The sequence below is a fragment of the Leopardus geoffroyi genome, chromosome X, assembly GCF_018350155.1.
Source record: "Leopardus geoffroyi isolate Oge1 chromosome X, O.geoffroyi_Oge1_pat1.0, whole genome shotgun sequence".
Lineage (NCBI taxonomy): Eukaryota > Metazoa > Chordata > Mammalia > Carnivora > Felidae > Leopardus > Leopardus geoffroyi.
The window spans coordinates 9,701,595-9,712,153 of NC_059343.1; positions in this window are offsets into that span (position 1 = coordinate 9,701,595).

A 10,559-nucleotide genomic window follows, 5' to 3' on the forward strand; every position below is an offset into this window, starting at 1 on the left:
GGCAGATTTACCAGACAGGCTCTGGGGTGCATCCCTCCTTGGAGCTTTGGGCGTCAGTACTCAAGAGCAGTTGGTACATGGGACACACCACCAGTTGCATCCGCTAGAAGATGGAGCTCTTGACCCTAAAGAACACTGGGAACCACTTTGGAGAACACCAGGCCCGAAAATTAACCCATCTGACTGAGTTCATGTGACGAGGGAGAACAGGGGGCTGACCAACCAACCAACCAAGTGAAGGGGAAAGTGGAAAAGAAAAAGTCATGACGTAACGGTATGCAGTGGCCGGCTGACACGGGGGTCACGCGTGCACCGTGCTGGCGACAGCGTGATGACCACAGGGCAGGCTCACGCTGTTTTAGGTTTTACGTCTCTCTCATCTTTCTGCTTTTGCTTCCCCCCCCCCCCCCACTCAGTTTCCTTTTTGGCTTTAGACGCCCACGGCAAGCCTCGTGGAGTGCACAAGAACAAAGAGAAAGAGCAGTGGTTGCAGGTGGGGATCTTCGGTTTGGAAGCAGTGGTTTTGTGTGTGCTACTGGCTTAAAACCGATCTCTTTCCCCCCACACACCCGGAGTCAATCCCCATCTGTCTCGGTGAGCACGGCCTTCCACGATCAGCTCGGCAAGACCTTCCCTGGGTCACACTGGCCGGACTCTGCTCTTTGCCACCTTCAAATTCATATTCTTTCTACTTCTCTCACATTTTAGCCACGCGAGTTAAGAAATGGGATAAGATCCGGTACTCTGCCTTTCAGATTACCTTCATCTTGGGTCGTAACCAATTTCTTTTTTTTTTTTTTTAATATTTATTTATTTTTGAGAGAGAGAGAGAGAGAGTGTGTGTGTGTGTAGGGCAGAGAGAGAGGGGACAGAGGATCAGAAGCAGGCTTCGCAATGACAGCAGAGAGCCCGACATGGGGCTTGAACTTGGGCCCATGAGATCGAACCATGAGATCATGACCTGAGCCGAAGTGGGATGCTTAACTGACTGAGCCACCCAGGTGCCCCAGGTTGTAGTCAATTTCTAACATGTTTGTTATACAGTTCAATGGTTTTATTTCTCCCTCTTTCTCTCTCTCTCTAGATAGACAGATAGATATCTATGGGGGGGGGGGGAGAAGGGAGATATGTATATATCTCCCTTGTCCCTCATGGAGATTTATATTAATTAAATGTTTTGGGGGAGCCCACACTTAAACTGACTGAGGAGGTTGGAGTTCTAGTGTCTTACAAGGAGCTTTGTCTAGAAACAGCAGTCTGGTAGGATCTAGAAGGAAAGAGGAAGTCCTGGTGGCCCCGTGGCAGTTTTCTGACATCCCTAGAGCCCACCAGTGGGCAGGCTGAGGTCGGCAGCTGCTTCCACACACGGAAAACGGTTCTTCGTGTGGCAAGGCCCGAGGGCCAAGGCCAGACAGGCACAGCCAAGTAGGATGCCACATTTGTCTTGTGTGATACACATGACTGCTTCACGTCTCACTGGCCAAGGCAATGCGGTGGGTCGTAGATTCCAGGGGTTTTTACAACGGCGAATTGCATGAGTTGACATCTTGAGTAAAAGTGTAGTAACACCTGCATGAACCCCACAATGAGGCTCATTGTCTAGGGGTCCACACTGCTAAGAACAGTAATTGGGCTGTTTTGGAAATTAGAACCAGTCTGCTGTCCTATAGTCACCCCTGGGACCGTGGGGAACACCCCAGGGCCAGGTCCAAACGGAAGCCCACCAAGCAGGACTCTGTTACCAGGGATTATGTTAACACATTACTCTTCTCCGTTAACACATCATGATGGATTCATTTGCGAGATAATCAACTCTCCAGAGCAGGCCACCTAAGTAAACAGAACACAGGAAACGTGTTCTGAACGGAGAGCACACGAATCTGAAATAATCACAAGTTTGGCTCCTATTCGTGAGGGCAGGCCCCCAAAGGGGATGATTGGGCAAGGAGAGAGTGAGGAGGATCTTAAGAGGAACAGTGTAGGATGAAGTTACTGGGACCCGGACAGTGTTATGGAATGGAGTGTGGAGGAGGAAGAGGGGGAGGAGGGAAGGAAGTCACATTTCTTAAGCAGCAAATGCAAACTAATGCTTCATTCATTCCATTAAATCTTCACATCGCCTCTACGAGGCTGGTATTAGGAGCTCGATCTTGAAGATGATGGGGTAACTCAGAGATATAGGTGAGATCAGAGGGGTTAGGTCAACTACCCAGGGTCACAGAGGAGGTAAGTGGTTCCCCCCAAAACTGACCCAGCTCTGTCCAAGCAGTTCAATTGGTTCTCCAATTTTACCCGGGACCAGAATCAGTCTCCGGAGCTTGGAAACCACACCAGAGAGCCTGATCTCTGGGACCCAGGAATCTACACTTCTACAACTAGCCCGCGTGCTTCTGACGCAGCTGGTCCACAGAGCCCAGTTTAAGAAGTACCACAGACTGTTAATAGAGGGCTCACTTCAGCAAGGAAAGCCTGAGTTGCCCCAGGTATGCTCAGTGTCTCCTTCTCTACAGAACCCTCGGTGCTCTTAACCCACTGCTAGGGAGCGGAGCTGCACTTAAATTGTTCCCCCCAGGCACCTGTTTTGGAGGGGTATAATTTACATTGGCTTGGAAGTTCTGTTCAAGGCTAAAATGCGAAGACAATTTGGACAAGTACACTGGACAGATTTAGGCAGAGACAAGTAAGTGGCCAACTGATTCGCAGTCCCTGAAGTCCTGACAAATAGAGGTGCTGCTTACATTCGCAATTTAAAGGTGTCTTTAGTCCAATTTTCCTAGCATCCGACTGAATTAGTGGTTCTATGCATATGGCGAAGAGTGCCACCTACCAGAAACTCATGGCTGTTGATGTTCATTTCCTGAGACCCTTGGCTGGGTCTTCAAAGCGAGGTGTAGGAAGAAAATATAAAAATAGATACAATCATCTTTTCCAAAGTGTGTTTGGGGCTATTTTATCATATACCCATTGTCTTAATACAGAAATATGTAGGGGTGTGTGTTCACTGTTGCCCATCGATGAGAAGACAGTATAAAAAATGTTGAAGACCATAGATGATCGAATCTTGGTTTTGACCATTTATTTCCATTGCTTTGGCTTGATGTCTCAAGATGGAACTGCTCGTGCCTTTTCCTTTGCCAGTGCAGGTGAAGATGAAAAACCCGAGTTAACTGGGTGAGCAGCCCTCTTTTCCCTGTGACGCATTTCCGTTTTTCACGGAACATGGCCCCCAATGTTACGCTGTGGTTTAAGCAAAGATGGAATCCCTCTTAGTATGTCTCCCGCTCTCTCACTCTCAACCTCTCTCGCTGAGTGCCCCCACTCATATTTCTGAATCATCTAACCACTAACCGTTCTCTTTTGCCACTGCTACCCCACTAGCCCATAAATGGCATCTTTGAAGCCTGCTGAGATTTCATAGTTTGAGGGTTTGTCGTCTTTTTCATCCTACTGAACTGTGAGTTCATGAAAACTGTCACTGGGTGGGCATGACACTGGGGTGTTGAAGTCAAAGATGATGGAATGCTCATTTGCTTATATATATATATGGCTTATACATATATATATATATATACACATATGTATGTATATATATATATATATACACACACATATATATATATCCATTCATATATAATGTGTGCCTTTATGTGTATATGCATATATATGCATGGGTGTGTATATTTGTGTTTATGTGTACGTATGTGTGTGTTTTAGAATTGCTAAGTCTAACTTGTACATAGGTTAGTTGTAAAACGAAGTGATATAATCCATGAAAAGTACTCAGCATGGGGTCTGATATCTACCAAGTGCTACATAAATATTAGCTTATATTATTTTTTTTATTTTATTATGTTAGATATATGATCAATTTTATATGCTTGAAAGACTAACTCTATGTTCCTCATATGGTGAATATTTTTAATCCTTTGCACACACAGTATCTGAGAATTTTCTTGTACTAACCATTTCTGCTGTGCAATAAGGTTTATGCTCAACATTTCATGTACTATATTCATATAGCATTTAAAAATTTTTTTCACGTAAGGAACAACATTCAGTTTGTTAGCTCTTCCATTCATTACCTATTCTCAATCACTGTTTGGTCTACTCTTGTTTTCCTTGGCTATGAATCCATCAAACTTTCCAGAAATGCCTCAGACACCCAGAGCTCATTTCTGTAGGCTTTTTAAAACATGTAATTTCTCATTTTCCATAATATTCTTTCTAACCACGAGAATGCTGACCACTTCCTGCTTGAAATTTATTTGAGGAAAGTCCCTTTTTGTTGACCCAAGTTCCGATATTTCCCCAGTTCTGCTTTTTCCCATGATCCTGCAAGAAGAAAAAAAAGAAAACCCAAAAGTATGGGGTGGTGCCACATGTTGGTTTGCATGAAGCCCTGTGATGGTTCTTCACTGTTAAGAATCAGAATCGAGTTCTGATATTTGCCCAGACTCTGGGTGTAACTGGTCTTCTCCATTGTCGTGCGGGACTCGACATTTTTCCTTATAGAATCTGCTTTCGTGAAACTTCATTCACAAAGCCTTCTTGAGAGAGACCACATCCAGGCTTAAATCCGAAAGTCTAAATAAAGTGCTTTCTTCCGAGAATGTGACGTGCAGGGTTTAATCTCTCCCGAAGAGGCGCTCGTCGCCCAAGTTGAACGACAAGCAACCTTGGTGAAGCTCCCTTGGAGGTGTAGAATTCCACTCAGGAAGTCCGCAGGTTACAGAATTGCTGGGGCCTGGGGGACCAGGCCACTCGCATCTCTCTGCAGCTGAGCAACACGCCCTGGTGCCAGGTGGGGTCAAGATCCAGCATTTGTCAAATTTGTCAAATTTGTCAAGTCCATCGCTTGGACTTATGTTGCGACGCTCCAATTCCCCGACTCAGGTGAGTTGGCCCACGCAGGCGCAGGTGGAAAAACAGAAGTGTGAGCCTTTGGTCCAGAGTGAGGGCTCCCTGCCACCCAGAGCTTACCGGAGGGCAGCAGAAGCAAAGACAGGGTCTCAGCAGCGTCCCACGAGACCAAGAGCTGGGAGACTGGAGCAAACACGAGCTGTGACCATTCCCCCACTGTGGCCAACCTGATAAATCGCTCTGTCTGCCGTGACAAGCAGAGGGAGGGGTCAAGGACAAGCAGGACGAGTTCCCACCCTTCACTGTGATTTTGATTTCCACTTCCCTGATGATTAGCACCTTTCCATATATATGTTGGCTGTTTCCATAGCTTCTTTGGAAAAAATACCAGTTCAGTACCCGTGCCCATTTTTAAATTGTTTTTTGGTTTGCTTGTTTTGTTGCGTTGGGTTTTGTTGTTGTTGTTTTGCTGTTGAGCTATAGGAGTTCCTGTGTGTTTTAAATATTAACCCCTGATCAGATATACAGCTTGCAAATGTTTTCTCCCATTCTGTAGGGACTGCCTTTTCGCTTCGTTGCTCCCTTCGCTGCGCAGCAGCTTTTTAGTTTGAAGGACCCCTGCTGGTTCACATTTGACTTTGTTGTCTGTAATTCTGGTATCATCGCTAAAAAAAAAAAAAAAATCATTGCCAAGACCAATGTCAAGGAGCTTTCCCCCTATGTTTTCTTTAAGGAGTTTTAGGGTCTCGGTTCCTCCATTTAAGTCTTTAATCCATGCAGGCCCACAGGTGGGAGATGACTCTGGCCCATGAATAACAATGGTTGCAAGGGCTTGAGATTCTCAGGCTGCGGATACCAGGATATCTCCGCAGGGAGGACATATTTATTATGAGATGGTCCCAGAGATTTAGGCCTCCCCTCCCCCACCCACCGTAGTAGGTTCTTCATCTTGGTTGCACCTTGAAATTAACTAGGGAGCCTTAAAAATCCCCGTGCCTGGGCCTCACTTATGCAGACTGTGACTCAATGGGTCTGGGGTTCAGCCAGGGCTTTGGGGTTTGAAAGTACACAGGTGATTCCACTGCTCGGGCCAAGTCGAGAACCACCACTTTCGAGTAACTGCTCAATTGCAATTGGTTCTTAGACTCCAGCATGCCTCAGAGTCACCTGGGGGACTGCCGAGACCTCAGATTGCTCAGTCCCGCACCAGTTTCTGATTCAGTAGGTCTGGACCTAGAGCGCAGGAATTTGCATCTCCAACAAGCTGGGCCCACGGGATGCTGTTGCTGCTGGGCCGGGAACCGCGCTTTGAGAACGCGGGCTCTGCTAAGTGATTCCCAAACGTCATTGGCTTCGGTGGCCCTGCCCTGGAGCCCCTGGGTCAGTATATTTGAGTCCCGACAGCTGCTTGTTAAATAGGAGCCAGGTGGTGCCCAAACAAGTGATCTAAAGACAAATCTGTGCAAAACCACGCTCTGGACACAGAGATGACACTCCTTTTCCTTTGCTCCCATCCAAGCCAACCTTCAGCTCTGTGCTCGTTGCCCTGCGGACACGTGTGGGGTAAGTTATTTGGATTTTGTCTTCTAAAGGCCCAATGTCTTAGGGGCGTTTGTGGAGGTAAAGCTACAGAAAGACATCTGGGTCTCCCGGAAGGGCGAGGGGAGAAGGCTGCTTCTCACCTGGTTTGAAGAGGGAAGGGAGGGAAGGGGGTAGGAGAGCCGGGGAGGCCCATGGATTCTGAAAGTGTGAGTTAAGTTTTGGGAGAGTCAGTGGGACAAAAGCTCAGAGACAAAAAGAAAACAGCGCTAGAGGGGCGCCCGGATGGCTTAGCTCGTTGGGCGTCTGACCCTTGATTTCGGCTCGGGTCATGATCTCAGCGTTTGTGAGTTCTAGCCCCACGTCGGGCTCTGTGCTGACAGCACGGAACCTGCTTGGGATTCTCTCTCTCTCTCTCTTTCTCTCTCTGCCCCTCCCCTGCTCATGCTCTCTCTCAAAATAAATAAATAAACGTACAAAGAAAAAGAGTCCTAGAAAATCAAGTTCTCTTTCTGCACGCTGCGGTGGGGAGGCGGAGATTCCCTCCAGACACATTAGCCATACGTTCAACTGCTTGAACATTTGCCAGCTGGCTACATTTCCTACATAACCTGGTTTTGTTTTCTCAAAATCTCACTTAGGAAGTGGATTTAGAATGGATATTGGGACGTGTTAGCTTTGTCGACGATCATTCGTGATTTATGAAATCAAGCCTTCTCTAGGTCATTGCTTAGTCGACATTCTCTCCCTCTTCCCAAATGGGGGGGCAAAAGCTTGTTTCACGGTGTTTGCTTTTCTTCACTCACAAACCCTTTTGAGACCCATAGGCCACATGACGAGTAAAAATTCTTTTTACTTAGAAATTTGCGTTGCTGTCCCTGAAACTGCCCCCGGAACTAGGAATAAAGCTTTTTTTTATATGTGTGCAGATTTTTACTGACTTCATTTTTAAGTTTATTTATTTTGAGAGAGTGAGAGAGAGAGTAAGCACGAACAGGGGAGAGGCAGAGAGAGAGAGAGAGAGAGAGAGAGAGAGAATGAGAATCCCCAGCAGGCTCCACCTTTCCAGTGCAGAGCCCAACGCGGGGCTAGATCTCGCGACCTTGAGATCATGACCTGAGCCAAAACCAAGAGTCGGACGTTTAACCGACTGAACCTCCCACATGCCCCCCGATTTTTATTAACTTTTACAGATAGTTAACATTTCATACTCCTTTGTACGTTATCCTACCAAAATGACTCCCCCGGCTGCCGGGTCAGGAAGGCCAAAATATTGGGCTTGGAGCGCCACCTGGTGGCAGGATGGTTCGAACTCCTTTGCCCTGGGTTGGATCTTCCAGAGGTAATTTCTGCCCCCTTGAAGGTGTTTCTGCAGGTGTAGATGCAGAAAGGATGGTTTTCTCCAACTCTAGAAACACCACCGCGAGAGGGATGGAGATCAGAAAAAGCAAATTAGAAGACAAGGGACAAGAAAACCTATTGGGGGAGGGAGAAGGGAAAGGGAAGAGGTACTTGGCATTGTGAGGAATCAAATCAAGACTTTCTGGAGTCTTCCTCTCCACTGGAGCCCTGGGCCTCCACCCTACACAGACCCTTCTCCTGCTTTCAGAGTGCCCTCGTATTTGAATTAAATGCCTGTTCCCCAAACCTTCCTGCACATTTTCAGGCTGTGGTATATCGACCCCTTCCCCTCGGCAGACGTCACCACCCCCAGTACTCAACCTCACCTCCTACATCACAGAGAAACTGGGGGCCCCCTGACGTGCACTGTCTTCACCATCTCACAAAAATGAGATTCTTCCCCCAAAGAGCCTGTCCACCGAGATGCCTATCCTATTCCTCAAGGAGAGGGGGCCCTCCCTTTGGGGTCCCTTCCCCTGGGGAAGTGAAAACCCCACCCAGCCTGCTCCTGGCTCCCTTCCTTAGGCCGGCTTGGAACACGTGCCCGATCAGGTATACTCCATCTTGTGGAACCGCGCTTTGCCATCCTGCGGGCGCTTCTCCTCACCTGAACGGGGGGTCGCTCAAAGTCATTTTCCTTCCAGGGCTGTTCGTTGTGGCATTGTTTGTGATTAAAAAAAAAAAAAAAAATTAGGACAAACCCAAATGTCAGTCAATAGGGGGTTCATTAAGTAAAACGTTACATCCGCACAACGTGTACAGCTTAGCCACTAAAAATAATAATAAGGGGGACCTGGGGGGGCTCAGGCGGTTAAGCGTCCAACCCTTGATTTCGCCTCAGGTCGTGATCTCATGGTTCGCGAGTTCGAGTCCTGAGGCAGGTTCTGCGATGACAACGTGGAACCTGCTTGGGATTCTCTCTCTCTCCCTCTCCCTCTCAAAAAGAAACATTTAGAAAAAAATTCAAGGGGCGCCTGAGTGGCTCAGTCAGTTAAGCGTCCGACTTCAGCCAGGTCACGATCTCGCGTCCGTGAGTTCGAGCCCGGCGTCAGGCTCTGGGCTGACGGCTCAGAGACTGGAGCCTGCTTTGGATTCTGTGTCTCCCTCTCTCTCTGACCCTCCCCCGTTCATGCTCTGTCTCTGTCTCAAAAATAAATAAACATTAAAAAAAAATTTTTTTTAATTCAAAACGGGGCTATAGCTGGAAAAATTGGTACAGAGCAGTACTCCTCATATCCCGTTTTTGCAAAAGAATTGTCCATAATTCTATGTCCGTATCTACCGAGGAAAGACCTTGAGGGTCATGAACGACAGTGTTAATAATGATTTTCTTTAAGGAGTGCAATTTGGAGGACTTTCGTCTTCTGTGTTCTACATTCCCGAATTTGAATGTTTAGAACTACGTAGGAATCCTCTAATCGGGAGAGATTTAGATACAAGAAAACTTCCCTTAATTTTACCGCTATAATCCTCTGGGTCTCCCTTCCATTTTTACCCACATTTATCAACTGATACGTGCCCAGGGCTGAGCTGGATGAATAAAACAGCCCTCGGACTCAAAGGGGACGCTGTCGGTTTAGGTGGGCAAGGTGGCAGAACTTTTGCGAGCCTGCTTCGTCCTCTAAGAATGGGTACTGTGATCGCCACCGCAGGTGGACGTGGGCTGCAAACGGGCAGAGCCCCGGATGGGTGCCCGGGATGCCAGGAGAAGAGGGGCCTGGGGACTGAGGACGCGGGGTCGAGGCCCGCGCGAGCAGGGGGCCGGTGGAGCCGGGCAGGGCACCGGGAGCTCACGACTGAAAGGCCCCGGCAGATCACTGGGTGCTCCGGTGACTTTCAAAAGTGGGGTGAAGGGCGGGCAGGCAGAGAAGGCCTCAGGGTCGGGACTAACTTGGGGCCTCCCTCTGGGGAGTGGGAGCGAGGTCCAGGAGTGCTGAGAGGGGAAGTAGGGAAGAGGCAGGATCTGGATCGCAAAGGAGAGGGTCTACCGGCTGCCGGGCCCAGGCTTCCTACGGTGGTTGGGGCCGAGATGACTCATTCTGGAAGGTTCCGCGGTGTGCGGCCCAGCTAGCCGCTGAGCGGGACCGGTGACCGCGCGATTCCCTCCCCCGAAGCGTGAAATCCCTCATAACCTGGCTTTTGATTCTTCCACTCAAAACCACTTGGTCGAACGTCACCGGTAATCCTCTGTTTGCCAAATGAGGCGACTTTTTCTAGACCCCGCGATCTTTTCTGCTGCTGGGATATCTGAGAGCGGTCAAAAGCACGATGCTGCAGCCAGAGTCACCTGACTTTTTTAACCTCTGTGGGCTTTAGTTCCACATCTATGACGTGAGAGCAGCCAGTCCCCCCCCCCCCCCACCTCAGGGGTTTCCTGGCAGAGGTGAGTCGGGAAAGGACAGAGGGCAGCTCTCCCCCAGGCTCAGCCACGGCTCCCGAACCCTTCCTTTCTGCTCCGACTCTCCTCGCTTCTCTCTCCATCCCCTCCTCCCTTTATTCCAGAAACATCTACGGAGCTGCCACTATCCCACAGCCACTGGGTCGGGTGCATGGGGACGCAGTGATAAAGTCCCTGCCCTCGGGGGCTCCCAGCCCCGAGCGGGCACACACGAATCAATGCACAAATGCTAAGGGTCTGACGAAAGGAGAGCAGAGGTGGCTCGGCCCTTCGGGAGTGCGGAGCACGGGCCGCCGGCTCTGTGGGAGGCGGTCTAGACCAGGCCGGCCCACAGGTGAAGTCCAAGCTGAGTCCCGGAGGA